Raw genomic sequence first — 14,743 nt, 5'->3', positions numbered from 1 at the left:
TGGAATGGACACAACCCATCTAAGGTTCACAGGATGGAGGGATAGAATATGGATTAGAGTGGATTTACTGATATTCTATTCATGAACTATTGTGGTTAGTATTCAAAGAAAATGTGGCATTGGTATCGAAAAAGTGGACATGGTGGCTGCTGGGTGTGGGGAATGGGAGTAAGAGATGAGATGTGGAGGCATTCTCGGGACTTGGAGTTGCCCTGGGTGGTGCTGCAGGGACAATTACTGGACATTGTAGATCTTCCCATGGCCCACTGGATGGAACGTGGGAGAGTGTGGTCTATGATGTGGACCATTGACCATGAGGTGCAGCGATGCTCAGAGATGTATTCACCAAATGCAATGAATGTGTCATGATGATGGAGGAGAATGTTGCTATGGGGGGAGTAATGGGGTTAGGGGGATGGGGGGTACATGCAGACCTCATATTTTTTTAATGTAATATTTTAAAAAATGAATTAAAAAAATAAAAACACAAAACAAAACAAACTCCATTTACCTTTCTCTCTTGATATCCATTTGGCCCTTTGTGTTTTGAGTATTGTTGAAATTCAGTGTTTCCTGATACTGGTTTGGCCCTTGTTGTGTACCATCAGTGTTCCCTCAGGAAATAGCTGAGGTGTGAACAAAGTGCAGGGTGACACAGAAGGAGGGTTGCTGATGTTGGTGGTGCTGGGGGTAGGAAATGGACGTGACAGTGGAGGAGACCTTGGTACTGCAGATAGAGCTGCTGGCTGAGAAAGGGCACTTGGTAGGAGAAGCAAGGGCTTTCCAGCAGTGGGAAATGGAGCCAGAGACCCAACCCTGGAGGGCACTTCAGGATCAGCTGAGTGGTAGATGGCACCAATAGCCTATTCTCCTGCACTCCCGGCCACCCACAGGAATAACCGTCCCTGCTCCTCTGCTAGGTGCTTGCATGTGATCAAGGAGCCATGTGTGACTCTTCAGGCAGAAGCATGTAAGCACCCATGGCCAGGAGCTCCAAAGACTTCACACTGAAAGGACAACAGCCTGACTGGTGACCCTCCCTCCACCTGGGTTCCTGAGACTGGACTGAGCAGAGCCTCCCTGCACACAGACACACACACACACACACACACACACACACCCCTTGGCATGGGAAGTCTATCTTTACTTTTAGCTACTGTCTCAGTTTGCCAGGGCTCATCTTACAATGCCCCAGAACTGCTTATTTAAGCCCCCAGGTTGAAGGTTCTATCATGTGCCTCTCTGACAGTGATCAGATCAGGAAGGAAAGGCTTGGCCCAGTGGACCCAGTCCTTAGCAAAAGGGCACTCACCATCACTAGCCAGAGCCAATTAGTCTATGGGGTGCAGCAGTGCTCCAAAATGTATTCACCAAATAGAATGAATGTGCCACACTAATGAAAGAGGTTGATGATGTGGGAGGAGTGGAGTGAGGGGGGTGGGGGTATACGGGAACCTCTTATATTTTTTGAATGTCACATTTTTTGTGATCTATGTATCTTTAAAAAATACAACTAAAAAATTGATGTGAGTGGGGAGTGGAGCATATGGGAACCTCTTATGTTTTTTAATGTAACTTTTTGTGTGATCTATTAACTTTAAAGAAAGATAATTAAAAGATTAAAAATTAAAAACCAAACAGTAATTAGAGCTCCACTGACCCAGGGCTTACTGTGAACCACTGTATGCATGCTAATTACATTCATTTTCATAAGTGGCTCATGAGGTCAGTTCTGTTTGATCTGTCCTAGAATGGCAAAGTGAGACAGAGAGGCTGTAACTTGTGAAGGCTACACAGCTAGTCACCGTAGCGCTGATACTTCCACCTGGGACTCCTCAGCCTGGGATGCTAATCAACACACTGACTACTGTTAACTGTGCTCCAAGGAAATTGACTTAGGAAGTAATTTGATCAGCTTTGTTAGGGGCTGAATGTACCTGCAATGAATTTTGGGGCAGTTTGGTTCTTCAGCAAACCTGTAGTACAGAATTCACACTCTTTATGATCAATGATCCCAAGGTTGGAGAAACCGCACCTGGAGCCCTGGAGTTGATCAAATACCAGTGCCCATAATCCCAATACCATGGTGTGAACATTGGTACAAATGGACTTTGAAATGCCTTTTGCTGTTCTTGTTGCTTTTAAGGCTCTTTTCTTTAGATTTTAATTAATATTTATTTCAGTTGCATCATTTCCTTTTGGCATACACAAAGCTCCAGGACTTGAATTTGCCTGTAACCCCAGCTAATCAAAACGACCATGAAATGCTTTAAACACATAAAATCCCATTTGAATGAATGTATTCTAAAGACAATTCCCATTTTCCAGGCGGCAGTAAGGCATTAGAGCATGAGTCAGTGACTTTCTCTGTGAAGGGCCAGGTGGGAAATCTCCTGTCCCAGGGGCTCTGTCACTATCACTCAACCACGACATCCTACACAGGGAGGATAGAGAAATGAATGGGTGTGGCTATGTTCTAATAAAACTTTATCAAAACTGGCTGGGGGCCAGATTTGGCCCACAGGCCTTAGTGTGCCTACAGTGTCAAATAGAAAGGCGTGCTTATGGCTCATTCTTGATTTTCCTCCAAGGGGCAGAGCCCCAGTCACTTCCTACCTCCAGGCCCCTCTCCGGCCCTTGTTCAGTCAGCCCTGGAAGGTGGGACTGCTTATCAGACCGGCAATTCAAGAAGGAGATACTGAGTCTTCAGGCTCACTCTGCCCTTCTTCGTCTTGGGCCTGGCCCACAGGGGGCAGGGGTTCTGCTCTGCTCTTCACCACATTAGAGCTTCAGAAACCACAAGCCCCACTGTGCAGTCCTCAACAGTACTTTCCATCAGTGACACCCTATCAAGGAGCAATCCACAATCCACCTTAGGGTGCTATGGAAAGGGACTCCTCAAAGGTACAAACAAAATGGTGTAGCATGAACTCTCTTTGTTATTCTGAAAATCCAGATGAATTTTATACTCTCGCAATAAAGAAGCATTGAAAAACTTCAAACACCACGAGTCCTGGCTTTTTCACTATTATCACATGATGGCCATCAACTCACTGGCAGTATCATAGGTACCATAGACTCAAAATGTAAACCCCATTTAATAAGTGAAACTATTTACAGTTGTTCAAAACCTATTGCTCACAGGAAGAAAATACATGAAGTGTGTGTTGGCAGAAGGTCAGGAACCCTTCCGTTCCACCCCTCTCCGTTTCAATGGCCAGCAGAGACAGGTACCTTGTCAGATGGCCCCAGAAGTCCCCTTCCTTCCTTCCTTCCTCCATCCAGTCCTTCCACATGCTAGAAGCCAGGCAGAGGGGTACCTTGGATTCAAGAGACATCCCGGGGGGCAGACTGAGGGCCATAGTTGCTTCAACTGGAAACTACGCTTCTATGTGTGAAGGGAAGCTCATGAGACTCAAGAGGCCTCCCACTAGTACTCCAGCGAGAGTTGACCAGAACTGGGGACTCACCTGGGCACCACTAATACTGGGTGGCTAGGAGAAGAGGAAGGAGGCATTTTTTGGAATTATTTTCCACACCATTAACTTCCTTTCCAAGGGAATCTGTGTTCCGCATTATGGGTTGAGCTGTGTGCCCCAAAAAGGTACCTTGAAGTCCTAATCCCAGGTACCTGGGAACATGAACTTTTTGCAAAAGCATTACTGCAAGCAGAATCATTTAAACTGAATGAGGCCGACTGCAGTGGGTGGACCTTTAGTCCAGGATGGCTGGTGTCTTTAGAAGGAGGGTGTGGGCACAGATAGAAGGGGAGTGCACCATGGGAAGAGAGACAGAGCAGGCCATAGGGTGACTGAGGAGGCACTGAAAACCGAAGGCTTGCTGGCAAAGGGACAGGTGCCCCAGCGGCCAGGACTGACCCACCAGAACGGCCCACGCACTTGAGGCTTCAGCCTGCAGGGCTGAGAGAGCGGTTCCTGGTGTTTTTAGCCACCTAGTTCATGGCACTTGTGACAGCAGGCTGAGAAAAGTGAGATGTCCCTCTTCTGGCACTACCATCCCTCCAGGAGGGCTGAGGGGTAGCCCAGGTGCCCAGCTGTCCGCCAGGCTGAGGGTCCTCAACCAAGGCTTTTATCTAATCAGATGCCTTGAGGAACGCCCTGGGGACGGACAGAAACAAGGTTGAAAAGAAAGGAATGGGTGACCTGGAAAACTCTGAACACCCTTCTCTTCCTTCCTTCTGCCCTCTCTTGGGTGCCTCCGGTGCTTAGACCCCCGAGGTCTTCCCACCACGCACATCTTCCCAGAGGGGCCGGGCCAGACTGTGCAGACCTATTCCTGGTTCTTGGTGGGTGGGAAGGCGGCCCGCGGGTTCCCGGGACCCAGGGCCATCCATCAGCCTGGCTGCTTATTCACAGCCCAGGGAACCACCGCACATACTGCTCAGGGGGCCGCATCCTGCACACTGGATAGCCTCGGGGCTCCCTTTCTAGACTCTTCGAGCACCCCCGGATTGCCGCGGGGTCCCTCCAGCTCTGGAGGGGAGGGGTGCATCTGTGTCTCTCAGTAATACAAGCTCTGCTCTTCAGGGTCCAGGTGCCTGTCCCAACGACCCCGCGGAGCAGCCCCTGCCCCCTCCACTCCCGGGCGCCCCATCGAGTCTTCCTCCCTGGTGAGCAATCCCCGCCCTCCTCCAGTCACTTGACCTTCCCGGTAGACCTTTCCCAGTATGATGTCCTGCTCCCACCCCCACAGAAGCATCCCCCACCCTGCCCGGGCCCCGCCCCCACCCCCTGCCTGGTCCCCAGACCCCTTCCACGCGGTGCCGCTGGGTGTCCAGTCCCCGCTCCGGGTGGCACAGCCCCGCCCCAGCCGCTCCCTGGCAGGGGAGCCCTGCCCCCAGCACCGCCTCACCCCCGCCGCTCGATTCCGCCCCTCCCATCTCACCCTGGTCTGGCGGGAGAAGTCGCTGTGCTCCTCGGGGTCCAGGCGCCTCGACGGGAAGTAGCTGAAGGCGGACAGCGCAGAGGTGGGGCGGCGCCCGGGGCTTGCCCCGCAGCGTGGCGGCGGCGATTTCCTCGTCCCCCAGGCCGCCCCCATCCAGCTTTCCGCCCAGGCCAGGTCGGTCCCACCCGGCCGGGGGCCCCGCCCGAGTCCGCCTGGCTGCCAGGCGCCCGCGTTCGGCAGTTGCCGGGAAACCGCGGCCTCGCGTCACAAAGCTGGGCGGGGAGCGCAGGGCTGGGGCGCAGGGCCAGGGGCGCAGGGCCGAGGGCGCAGCCGGGCTGGGAATGGGACCGTGCCCTCCCGTCTCCCTGCGGGTCTCTGGAACGCCCACTTGGGACGCGAGGAGCCGTGTCTGCTGTACTGGGGGCCTGCGCCGGCTTGCCCTTGCCCTTGAGCTCGCGGAGGGTCCCAAGCGGGCTGTCTGGAAGAAGTGCAGGCCACACGCGCGCTGCATCTGAAACCCTCCAGGAGCCGCGGAACACTAGTGGAAGAAAAAGGTGGAATTCATTGCCATTGTATATTAACTCAGTGTGTCCGCAGCAGCATCGTGTCAACGTGCAACGAATCAATTTTCAGCGCCTCGGTCATCATGAGGGATCACCGCTCACGGTCCTGGCAGGTGCGGGTGTGCAGCGGCAGGAATCGAATCCAGCCAAGTTATATCTGGGAAAACTGAGCTGTTCCGCAGCGCTCTGCTGTTTCTTGAGTCAAATGCTGGTTCAAGAGGTGCGTTCCTTTTGTCGAAAATTCACTTAATTCTAAAGCCTCGAATGTGTGTGTGTGTATCAGTAAAAAGGAAAAGGGGAACAAAACTGGCCTTGGGAATATTTTAATCAGGGGGGCTCTAGGAAGACCGGCTTGAAACATAAATGATAATGAGGAGCCAGACTTGTGAAATCTGGGGAACAGTTGGTCATTCCAGGCAGAGGGAAGAGCATCTGTGGTGGCCCTGAGGCCGAGCCCATTGATGTGCAGGCGGCAGAAAGGGAGGACAAGGACGGTGCAGCTTTCAGAAGGGGTAGGCAGCAGGGAGTGCAGGTGGACAGGCAAGCAGGGGAGGGGTCGCTCTCAGGCCGGGACCAACGAGCACCCCTCTCAGGGGGCTTCTTGCCCACAGGTCCTTGCTGCAGGCAGAGGTTTTAGAGATTTTTCAGTACCATGTCCTTGATGCTAATTAACAAAAACAGTAACCACACATTCACAGTGGCACCCCTAGAAGTAGAGGACCCTAGAAGTATGGTACCCCTAGAAGTACAGCACACTAGCAGTAGGGGACCCTAGAATTATGGCACCCCTAGAAGTATGACCCAGCAACCCAGTCTGTGCTTCTCCTACCCCTCCTACACGTACCCTCACCAAAAGCTGTGTCAATAAAATCTGACTGGAAAAGAAAGCACCCTAGCACCTCTATGAGAAGCGACGATAGCACCTGCCATTGACTAAGCATTCCCTTCACTGTTTGCCAGGTGCTGCCCTCAGCAATTCCATGGCGTGTTTCATTGACTATCCTCCACTATTTAGACTACACTTATTTGAAATTTTGGGGATATCTCAGCCTCCAGAGGTGCTCAGTTCACCAATGAGCCAAAATCACCTCTGGATTTGTGGCCCAAGCCCTTGTGGTGGTGTAGCATTTTTGGAGGGAACTGACTGCTCTTCTTCCCCAGGACTATCTCAACTACACTGATTTCTGCTCCTCCCTAGTTTTCCTTCCATCTGACAAGCATTCCCCAAGTTCCTTATGCACCAGCCTACGAGGGCTTGGAAGGCAGCAACTTTAGGACCACACACTCCACAGACACCTCTCCCAGCAGCACCATCCCTCTGCCTCCAGGCCTGGCTCAGGCAAAGTGCTTCTTCACTGGGAGGAAGGTAAGCAGTGCAAGAGAAACTGCTCCCCTTTTGCTCAGCCAGAACGGTCACTATACCCTTCTGCAGCTACTGCTCTGCCCAGCAATTACAGGATCCAGGGACCATCCAGAGTTTCATGGGTGGCCAATAAATCTAAGCTTTGCTGCCCCCTACTGACCGGAGAATACCTCCATTGCTTAAGAGGTGATGCTCACAAGTACAGCTCTTTTTAATCATTTTCCTTTCTCTGCTTTAATTTTGAAGACTAATGGCAAGAAGATGCTGTGTTCAAAATTATCTTCAAATGCATGGCTCCAACACTTCCAACAGGGACACTGGGAAATGTCTTGCTAATCTCTAACCATTTATGTGAATGTCACCTCAAATTCTTCAGGGTCATCATCAGAGACCAGTGCTACGCAGTGAATACTAAAATGGTTTGAATCTTGGTTTCACTTGCAACTAGATGTCACCTGCTTTGTCTAACACCACTACAGGGTTGGTGGGCAGACTATATGAGGAAATTCAGATGGCCCCAGCATTATCGCCCATTTGGCTTGTGTCTATAGAAACATTAGAATTAGATATACATGAGGATTCGGGTCGTAAGGACTGGACTTTGAAATCTAACAACTTGTCAAATCCCTCCTCTTGTAGTGGGATGGTTAGTGAAAGCAGCAGTCATGTACTCAGTAGCTTAAATTTTTCATAACAAGCACATGCATTCTTGCAGGATGAAACATTTTAAGCAGTTGCAGAGGGAGCGCCAGCCCCGTGGCCTGACTTTGCTTCATGCTTTGCACAGTGTGCTGCAGCCGGCGCCATGTCTCAGAAGCTCCACATCCACGGCAGCCCGCAACTCAGGAACCCACCCAAGGGCCTCCTCTCACTCCCTGGGTTGGCCTGAAGTATCCTGCACTCCCGCAGAGGTTTGCAGAATGCCGGCTGCACATCACTGGAATGTGGGCTCACTTATCTCTTTGTCCCACACAACTGCTAAGGCAAGCACAGGGGGTCTTTTCTCCTTTACCCTGGAGCACAACACCTGCAAGTGGGAATCCCTTATATGATAGATGTGTGAAGTGGGCAGGGGGAGGCCAGATGAGGCAAGGGCTCCATGGAGGAGGGAACTGAAAGAGCAATGCAGGAAAATGCCATGATGGACGAGGACCTGAGTGGAGAGGGTGGAGGAATGTTCTAGGCTGCACATTTTCTTCACAGTATTCACAACCACATTACCAATGTGCATGGCAATGTAGTCAGGTCTCCCCTCTTTAAACTCTAAACTCAGGGTTTACTTTCATACCAAGGGTGAGCTGAGAAACAAGGAGGATTGCCTAGAGTTGTGGGTTGGTGGGGGAGGGCTGCAAGGTGAGGCAGAGAAGGACAAGAGAACTCACAGAAGGCAGACGTGACACTGGGCTTGGTCTCGGTAGCAAAGAGGGACTGTGGAAGGGTTTCTGAGGCATAGAATGATCCAGAACATGGCTCAGGCCCAAAGCCATGAACTGCATGAACTGTAAGTAAGTACCGCTAAGAACTGTAAATGAGACCACTTCACATGTTTCCAAGCTGTGAGAGTCCTTTCAGCCTGGCCCCCAGGTGAGTGGCAATTCACTTGGGCATATGAACACATCCGAATCGATTGCATCTCTCTCCCAGGCAATCTTTAATTTGCTTCTATATGTCTCATTCCTTCTCTGCAAAGAAGCATAAAATTTTAAAGGGAACTTACAGCTCTAGAACTCATAGAGTTTCAATAACCTATGCTAAAGATAAAAAAAAGAAAAACCTTAGAAAGTAAAGATAAAGAGATCTAAAAAGTTACATGTGATGGTTAATCACCATCCAGTTGGTGCCGAGTCATTGGATGATGCAAGCCCTGGCCTGCCACTGTGAGGACATTCTGTTGGTGACTTTAGCTTATTAGGCAGTTGGTTGCATCTAAGGCTGGTTACATCCACAAACAAGGGTGACTTCCTTCAGCAAGGAGGGGAGTCCCATCACCCCAGCAGCTGGAGGTCTTAAAGCAACACCAAGGCTCTCAGCACTCACAACTCCTTTCTCTACTTCTCCAGCTTCTCCCGAGGAAGTCATCTCCTGTGCTGTTTCCAATGCATGGCCTGCACTAGGAAATCTGAACTTGCCTATCCCTAGGGTCACTAAGCCAATTCTACTAACAAATCCCTTCCTATTTACATATGGCCCCATATCCTATTGGCTGTTTCTTCAGAGAACCCTAATACTGGTAGAAAGGCAGATATTACTAGCTAATATGTCCTGTGATTACTTTGTGGTGGGCCTTTTGCTAAATGTTTTTATGTGTATTAACTCATTTCATCCTTATTTTCTGATTAGCCATTTGGAAATGAGGCCCAAGGTTATACAATTTGCAAGAGAGGTTGAAATCAATCCCACGTGCCTGACTCCTGAACACAGTTTCGCAGTCCTCTGCTGCATCGCTGCTCAGACCAGGTTCAAGTCTCATCTTCACCCGTGGTTCTATATCCAAGGCAGGCATTGACCATCTCTGAGCTTTGGAGAGGGAACATTGCCCAAGTCCAGGGCCCCTGGAAATCATACAGGCCTGTGTTCAAGTGCTTAGCATGGAGCTCTGCACAGAGCAGGTGCAAAGTAAATGGCAGCTACTTCCCCTGTTCAAGGTCCCAGAAATAGCCGGAGGTAGAAACCCAGTCTCCTAACTCTGCAGCCCTTTCCACACCTGCCTGCCTTGTCTCACTCTCCCCTTAAGCTTTAACCTGACCGTAATTGGAGAGTGAAGCATCTGTACTTCACTAAATGCAATGTAATTCACTCATGATTTACGTTTTAGAAGATTTCCCCCACAATTCAAACCTGCCCCCTCACAACCCTCCCTAAATTTACTTTACTTCATTGTACATTTAAAATAAAAGCTCCTGAATACATATATACTTAAAGATTTTATTTTAATTGACCCCCCCCCCCCCAGTTGTTTGCACTTGCTGTCTGCTCATCTTCTTTTTAGGAGGCACTGGGAACAGAACCTGGGGCCTCCCATGTGGGAGGGAGGCACCTAATTACTCAAACCACCTCTGCTCCATTTGATATGTCCCATTGTGTTTCTTCACTGTGTCTCTTAGTTACATCACTCACTGCATCATCTGGTTGCTTCAGCTCACTGTGTCACCTTGTTGCATCAGCTCACCAAGTCAGCTCGTCCTGTCAGCTTGTTATTTGGCTCATCCTCTTTAGGAGGCACTGGGAACTGAAACCGGGACCTACCACATTGTGGGTAGGAGTCCAGCTGCTTAAGACACATTCACTTCCCTGTATTTTATTAAAGGATTTTTTTCTGTATCGTTCTATAATTATAAATGTTATAGTAGTCTAAAGTGCAGTCATCTGTTTTCCCATTGCTCCTCCTCACCATACATTATATCTGCTAACAAAGTACATCAGGACATGGGGAAAAAATATTTCTTATATTTGTAAAAAGAGGAAATGAAGTTCTCTCTAAAGAGCATACTCTTTTCATTTAGCAGATAACTGTTACAAGATGGCAGATTTAAAAATAGTCATTCATTGTATTCCTTTATTGTACTTGATCAGTTCTGTTTGACATATAAAGTCAAGTATCTATGATACTAATATTAAATTGAACTTTAATTTTAAATCAATCACTGACACTTGGTATACACAGTATAGGGAAAATAAAGGCTCCTTCCATGTCTCTGTAAGATCTGGACAGATCCTTTTCAGATCACCAAATAGTCCATAATTCTGCAAAATGGCTAATTCACAAATAAGGCTCTTTATATACTGACTCCCATAAAAACACAACTCCTTTCATGATCTGAGTTCTGAAGTCACTATTCCTTCTTGTCAGCACTGAACCCCAGGGATTTGAGAAAAGAATTTTCTTGATAAATATTTGACAAATTCAAGCCTTGATTTTACCATCTCAGCCTCATGAAAATGGATCAGTTATGAGAAGAAGAAAGAAAAAAGGAACTGGCTAGTATAATCCTTCATAACTGAAATTACCATGTTGAACTTGTTTGTCTCTAACAACCTGCCCACCAACACTTGCACACACATAAGAATGGAAGCTCCCTGAAGGCAAAGTCACAGTTTTCTTACTTGTGTACTCCCAGAGCCCAGAACAATGCCTGGCACATAATAAGAGCTCAATAAATATTTGTTGGTTAAATAAGAGGGATATTTAAAGAAGGATCAAACATGATTCCTGTCCTCAAAGACACAATCAATACTAGAAGTATGCAACAAGCCAAAGCAGAGTGTGTGAAGAAAATCAGCATTCCAGCCCTCAGAGGAGTTCAGGGTTTTAGTTTGTGGGGAAAGAAGAGTCCTGAGTTGGGTGCTAATGAATGGACAGAATTTAGTCACAGGGAGATGCTGTCTGGAGGGAGAGGGAGAGGGAGCACTGGGCAAAGGAGCAAGGCAAGAGAGAATGGAGTGGATTAGGTGGGAGGGAAGAGACCACCAGCTTGGAGCCAGGTAACAAGGTGCAGCCTGCAGGGGTCGCAAAAGTCAGAGCAGAGGACGTTCTACTGTATCCTGTGAGTAGGAAAGAGACAAGGTTTTTGATAACAGGCTGGCATGCTGAGGGTTTTTAGAAGATTAGTCTGGGGTGTGCAAGATGAACTGGACAAGAGTAAGCCAGAGAGGAAACCAGGAGCAGACTAGCACCAAAGCTTAGAGAACTTGGGAAACTCATCTACATTCTAGTCACTCATCATCATAATGCCTTATTAAGTAACTTACAAAGGAAACAATAAGGTCTTAGGCATTAGGGAGTGATGAAGATATTGGTTTTAGTGAGTCATCTTGTCCATTCTTTCCCTTATACCAGGGGGAAATTAAAACAGATATTCCAATTATTTAATAACTCTAAAAACAGAGTTGAGCATATCTTATGAAGAATATAGGCATGTTCTGCTTTTGGAAAACTGAAGGTAAGAAAATTCCATATTTCAAAACAGAAGCCAAAGATTTATAAAAAATATCCAGTACCCAGAAAAGCCTAATTAACAAAGTGGGTACTTAAATTAGAGATATGAGATTCTTAGCAGACTACTTAGGACCCTGGAAAAAGCAAGTCTAAATTAGGGATTACTTTGGGGGTGGGGGAAATGGAACCATACTAGGACAACTTGATAATCAAGTAACTGGAAGTGGCATTGTTTAATAGCCTCTTTTCCTAGTAAATGTTTGCTGTTAAAATCTTTTGGGGCCATTAATGCGTAGTGCTAATCTGAAAAAAAATCGAAAAATAAACTTATTTTTTATAACAATCCAAAACTTTCTTAATATTTTTTGGCCAGTGTTTACACAAGATTTGGCTTTTCCTAATGGCCAATACTTTCACATCAATCACAAATCTGTTACTCTTTAGTCTACTGAAAATGTACTCGGCTTTATTAATGATGCTATTTATAAAATATTATAAGGAATTTCAAAAAGAAATATCCTGAGAAGTAGTTTTAATTTCTGAAATCATCTATTTTTCTCACCCGTTTAAGAAAATAATCCTTGCCTATTCACTTCAACAGGCCTTGTAACGTAAAAATCACAATAGTTTCTTTACCTTTTGTGTACATCTTCATCAACTGTAAAAGGTAATACAAATCCTTCTTTATCTAATTTGATTTCAATATCTGGTGAGAAAAGGAAAAAAGTCTTCATGTGATACCCTCACAAACACTATCTTCCTTTACTCCTTTCTTCTATTTTGATTTCTTCCAAACTATTTATCAATAGGACAGAAGGCTGCAAAGAAATGACCACAACCAAATGAGGATGTTCACTCACTCAGCTTCAAGAACAAGCCTATAACCTGAAATTAGGGAGCCTTCCTGCACTAAAGCAAGGAGTAGGTTCTCAAATTAGGCAGGAGCAGTAGGAACCACCCACTCTCTCCTTCTTCTTACAAATGGTGGCACACTCTCAATTCAGACAGTGAAGAAAATCTTCTAAGTTCAGCAAAGTTAGACACCTAAGCAGCTCAACACATCCATCTCTTCCATGCCTCCTGACAGCTAATGCAGCCCATGACCGTGGCACCCTATGACTGCAACATGTGGCCAAGGGGAGTGGCTGGAGTTCCCTTCCCAGCCTTCTGGTGTATGCCATTCCTTCTGTAGAAAGGACCATGAGAGCAGCAGAGGTGGAACATGTGACATGAAGCCTATCAGAGATGGTCCTCTTTGAGATGACTTTTTAATTGATGAAAGGAAGGATTTGGACTTGAAGTCACCATAGTCCAGTAGCTATTTCCGGGATGATTCATGTGCTTACATCTGTGCTAATGTGGTAGCCACCAGCAATGGGAGGCCTTGGAGCACTTGAAATGTGATATATGACTAGGGAAATGAATTTTAAATTTTACTTATGTTTAATTTAAATTTAAGTAGCCATCTGCACTAGTGGCTACTACACTGAACAGCACAGGCTTAAACTATAAGAACAGCTAAACAGACATGAGCACTTCTTGTGTTATTCCCTCATTTATACCCTCTTGCCATATGTGTTTGAGGTCAATATTCTTCTTACTCACATTTTACAGATGAGGAAGTAATGAGAAAAAGGTTAAGAAGGGTAAATACTCTGTGCAAAGACATTCTGCTGATCTGTGGCAAGCTGGATTCAAATACAATCTATATACTATATTCTACCATCTACACTCTAGAGCCTCATGTGGGGCAGGGAAGATTCCATTTTGCATTCTGTGGCTACTAAGCTCCACCTGTCTCCCAAAGAGATAACAACCACTAAGGTTCTGTAAACAAACCCCCTGGTACTTACCTTTTGTATACCAATAGGGTGTTACATTTTGGAAGCAAAGTAGGATCTTGCTCCTAAAAGGTCAACCAATCCAATCACTAAAGATGTATGAAAGTGAAAATCCACAGGGGTCTCCAGGGAATGCTATGGAATAAGAAATGATTTCACTTGATATTTAGGAAGAAGTTTGGGACCCTAAAAATTATATATACAAACATGAGAGAGATAAACAAGATAGAAAACCAGAGAATAAAGTGAAGGTAGTGAGTTACCTATGTATAAAAGTTTGATACAAAATTCCTTTAATAAATGATGCTTTTCCAGGACTTAGGACTGATACCTTTCTTAACACAGCAATGAAAAATATCCTTGTTATAGTTCAAGTCTAATAGCTCAAAATATCTTTAAAATGTGTTTTAAAAGTAGTCACTGGAAAAAGAACAATAAACATAATGACAATGCTGTCAAGTTCAAGAAACATCTCTGAAAATCTCAGAATTGCTTTAAGGACCTGAAGGACACTCAGTTAAATTTTTTAATACAAGAAGAAATAATAAAACTGACATCTCAACTCAATAAATAAAGGATTGCAATGGAACAAATAGTGATGGAAAATTGGTTATCTGTCTAGAAAAGAACAGTTAAACTCCTACCAAACATCAGACTATGGGCATATCCCCTTTTACTGACTTTTGCTTTATTGCACTTTGCAGATATTGTGTTTGTTTGTTTTTTTAAATAGACTGAGGGTTTGTGGCAATCCTGTGTCAAGCAAGTCTATCAGTGCCAGTTTTCCAACAACGTGTGCTTGCTTCATCAGTGTCACATTTTATTTTGCCCGTTTTCCAACAACATGTGCTCGCTTCATCTGTGTCACATTTTAATTGAAGTATATGTATTTAAAAATAAAAAATAATGTTATAGCATACTTAAAAGACTATAGTATATGTGCACTGGGAAACCAAAACATGCATGTAACTCACTTTATTATGGTGGTCTGGAACTGAACCTGCCAAATCTCTGAGGTATACCTATATAATAAATCCCAGGTGGATTAAAGATCCAATGGGGAAAAATTAGTAAAATATTTGCACTAACACATACTTAGTGAAATAATCTTATGCATGATGGGAAAGTCAGGAAC

This window comes from Dasypus novemcinctus, chromosome 22, assembly GCF_030445035.2.
Source record: "Dasypus novemcinctus isolate mDasNov1 chromosome 22, mDasNov1.1.hap2, whole genome shotgun sequence".
In the NCBI taxonomy this organism is placed as follows: Eukaryota; Metazoa; Chordata; class Mammalia; order Cingulata; family Dasypodidae; genus Dasypus; species Dasypus novemcinctus.
Note: the sequence above shows the minus strand (reverse complement) of the source record.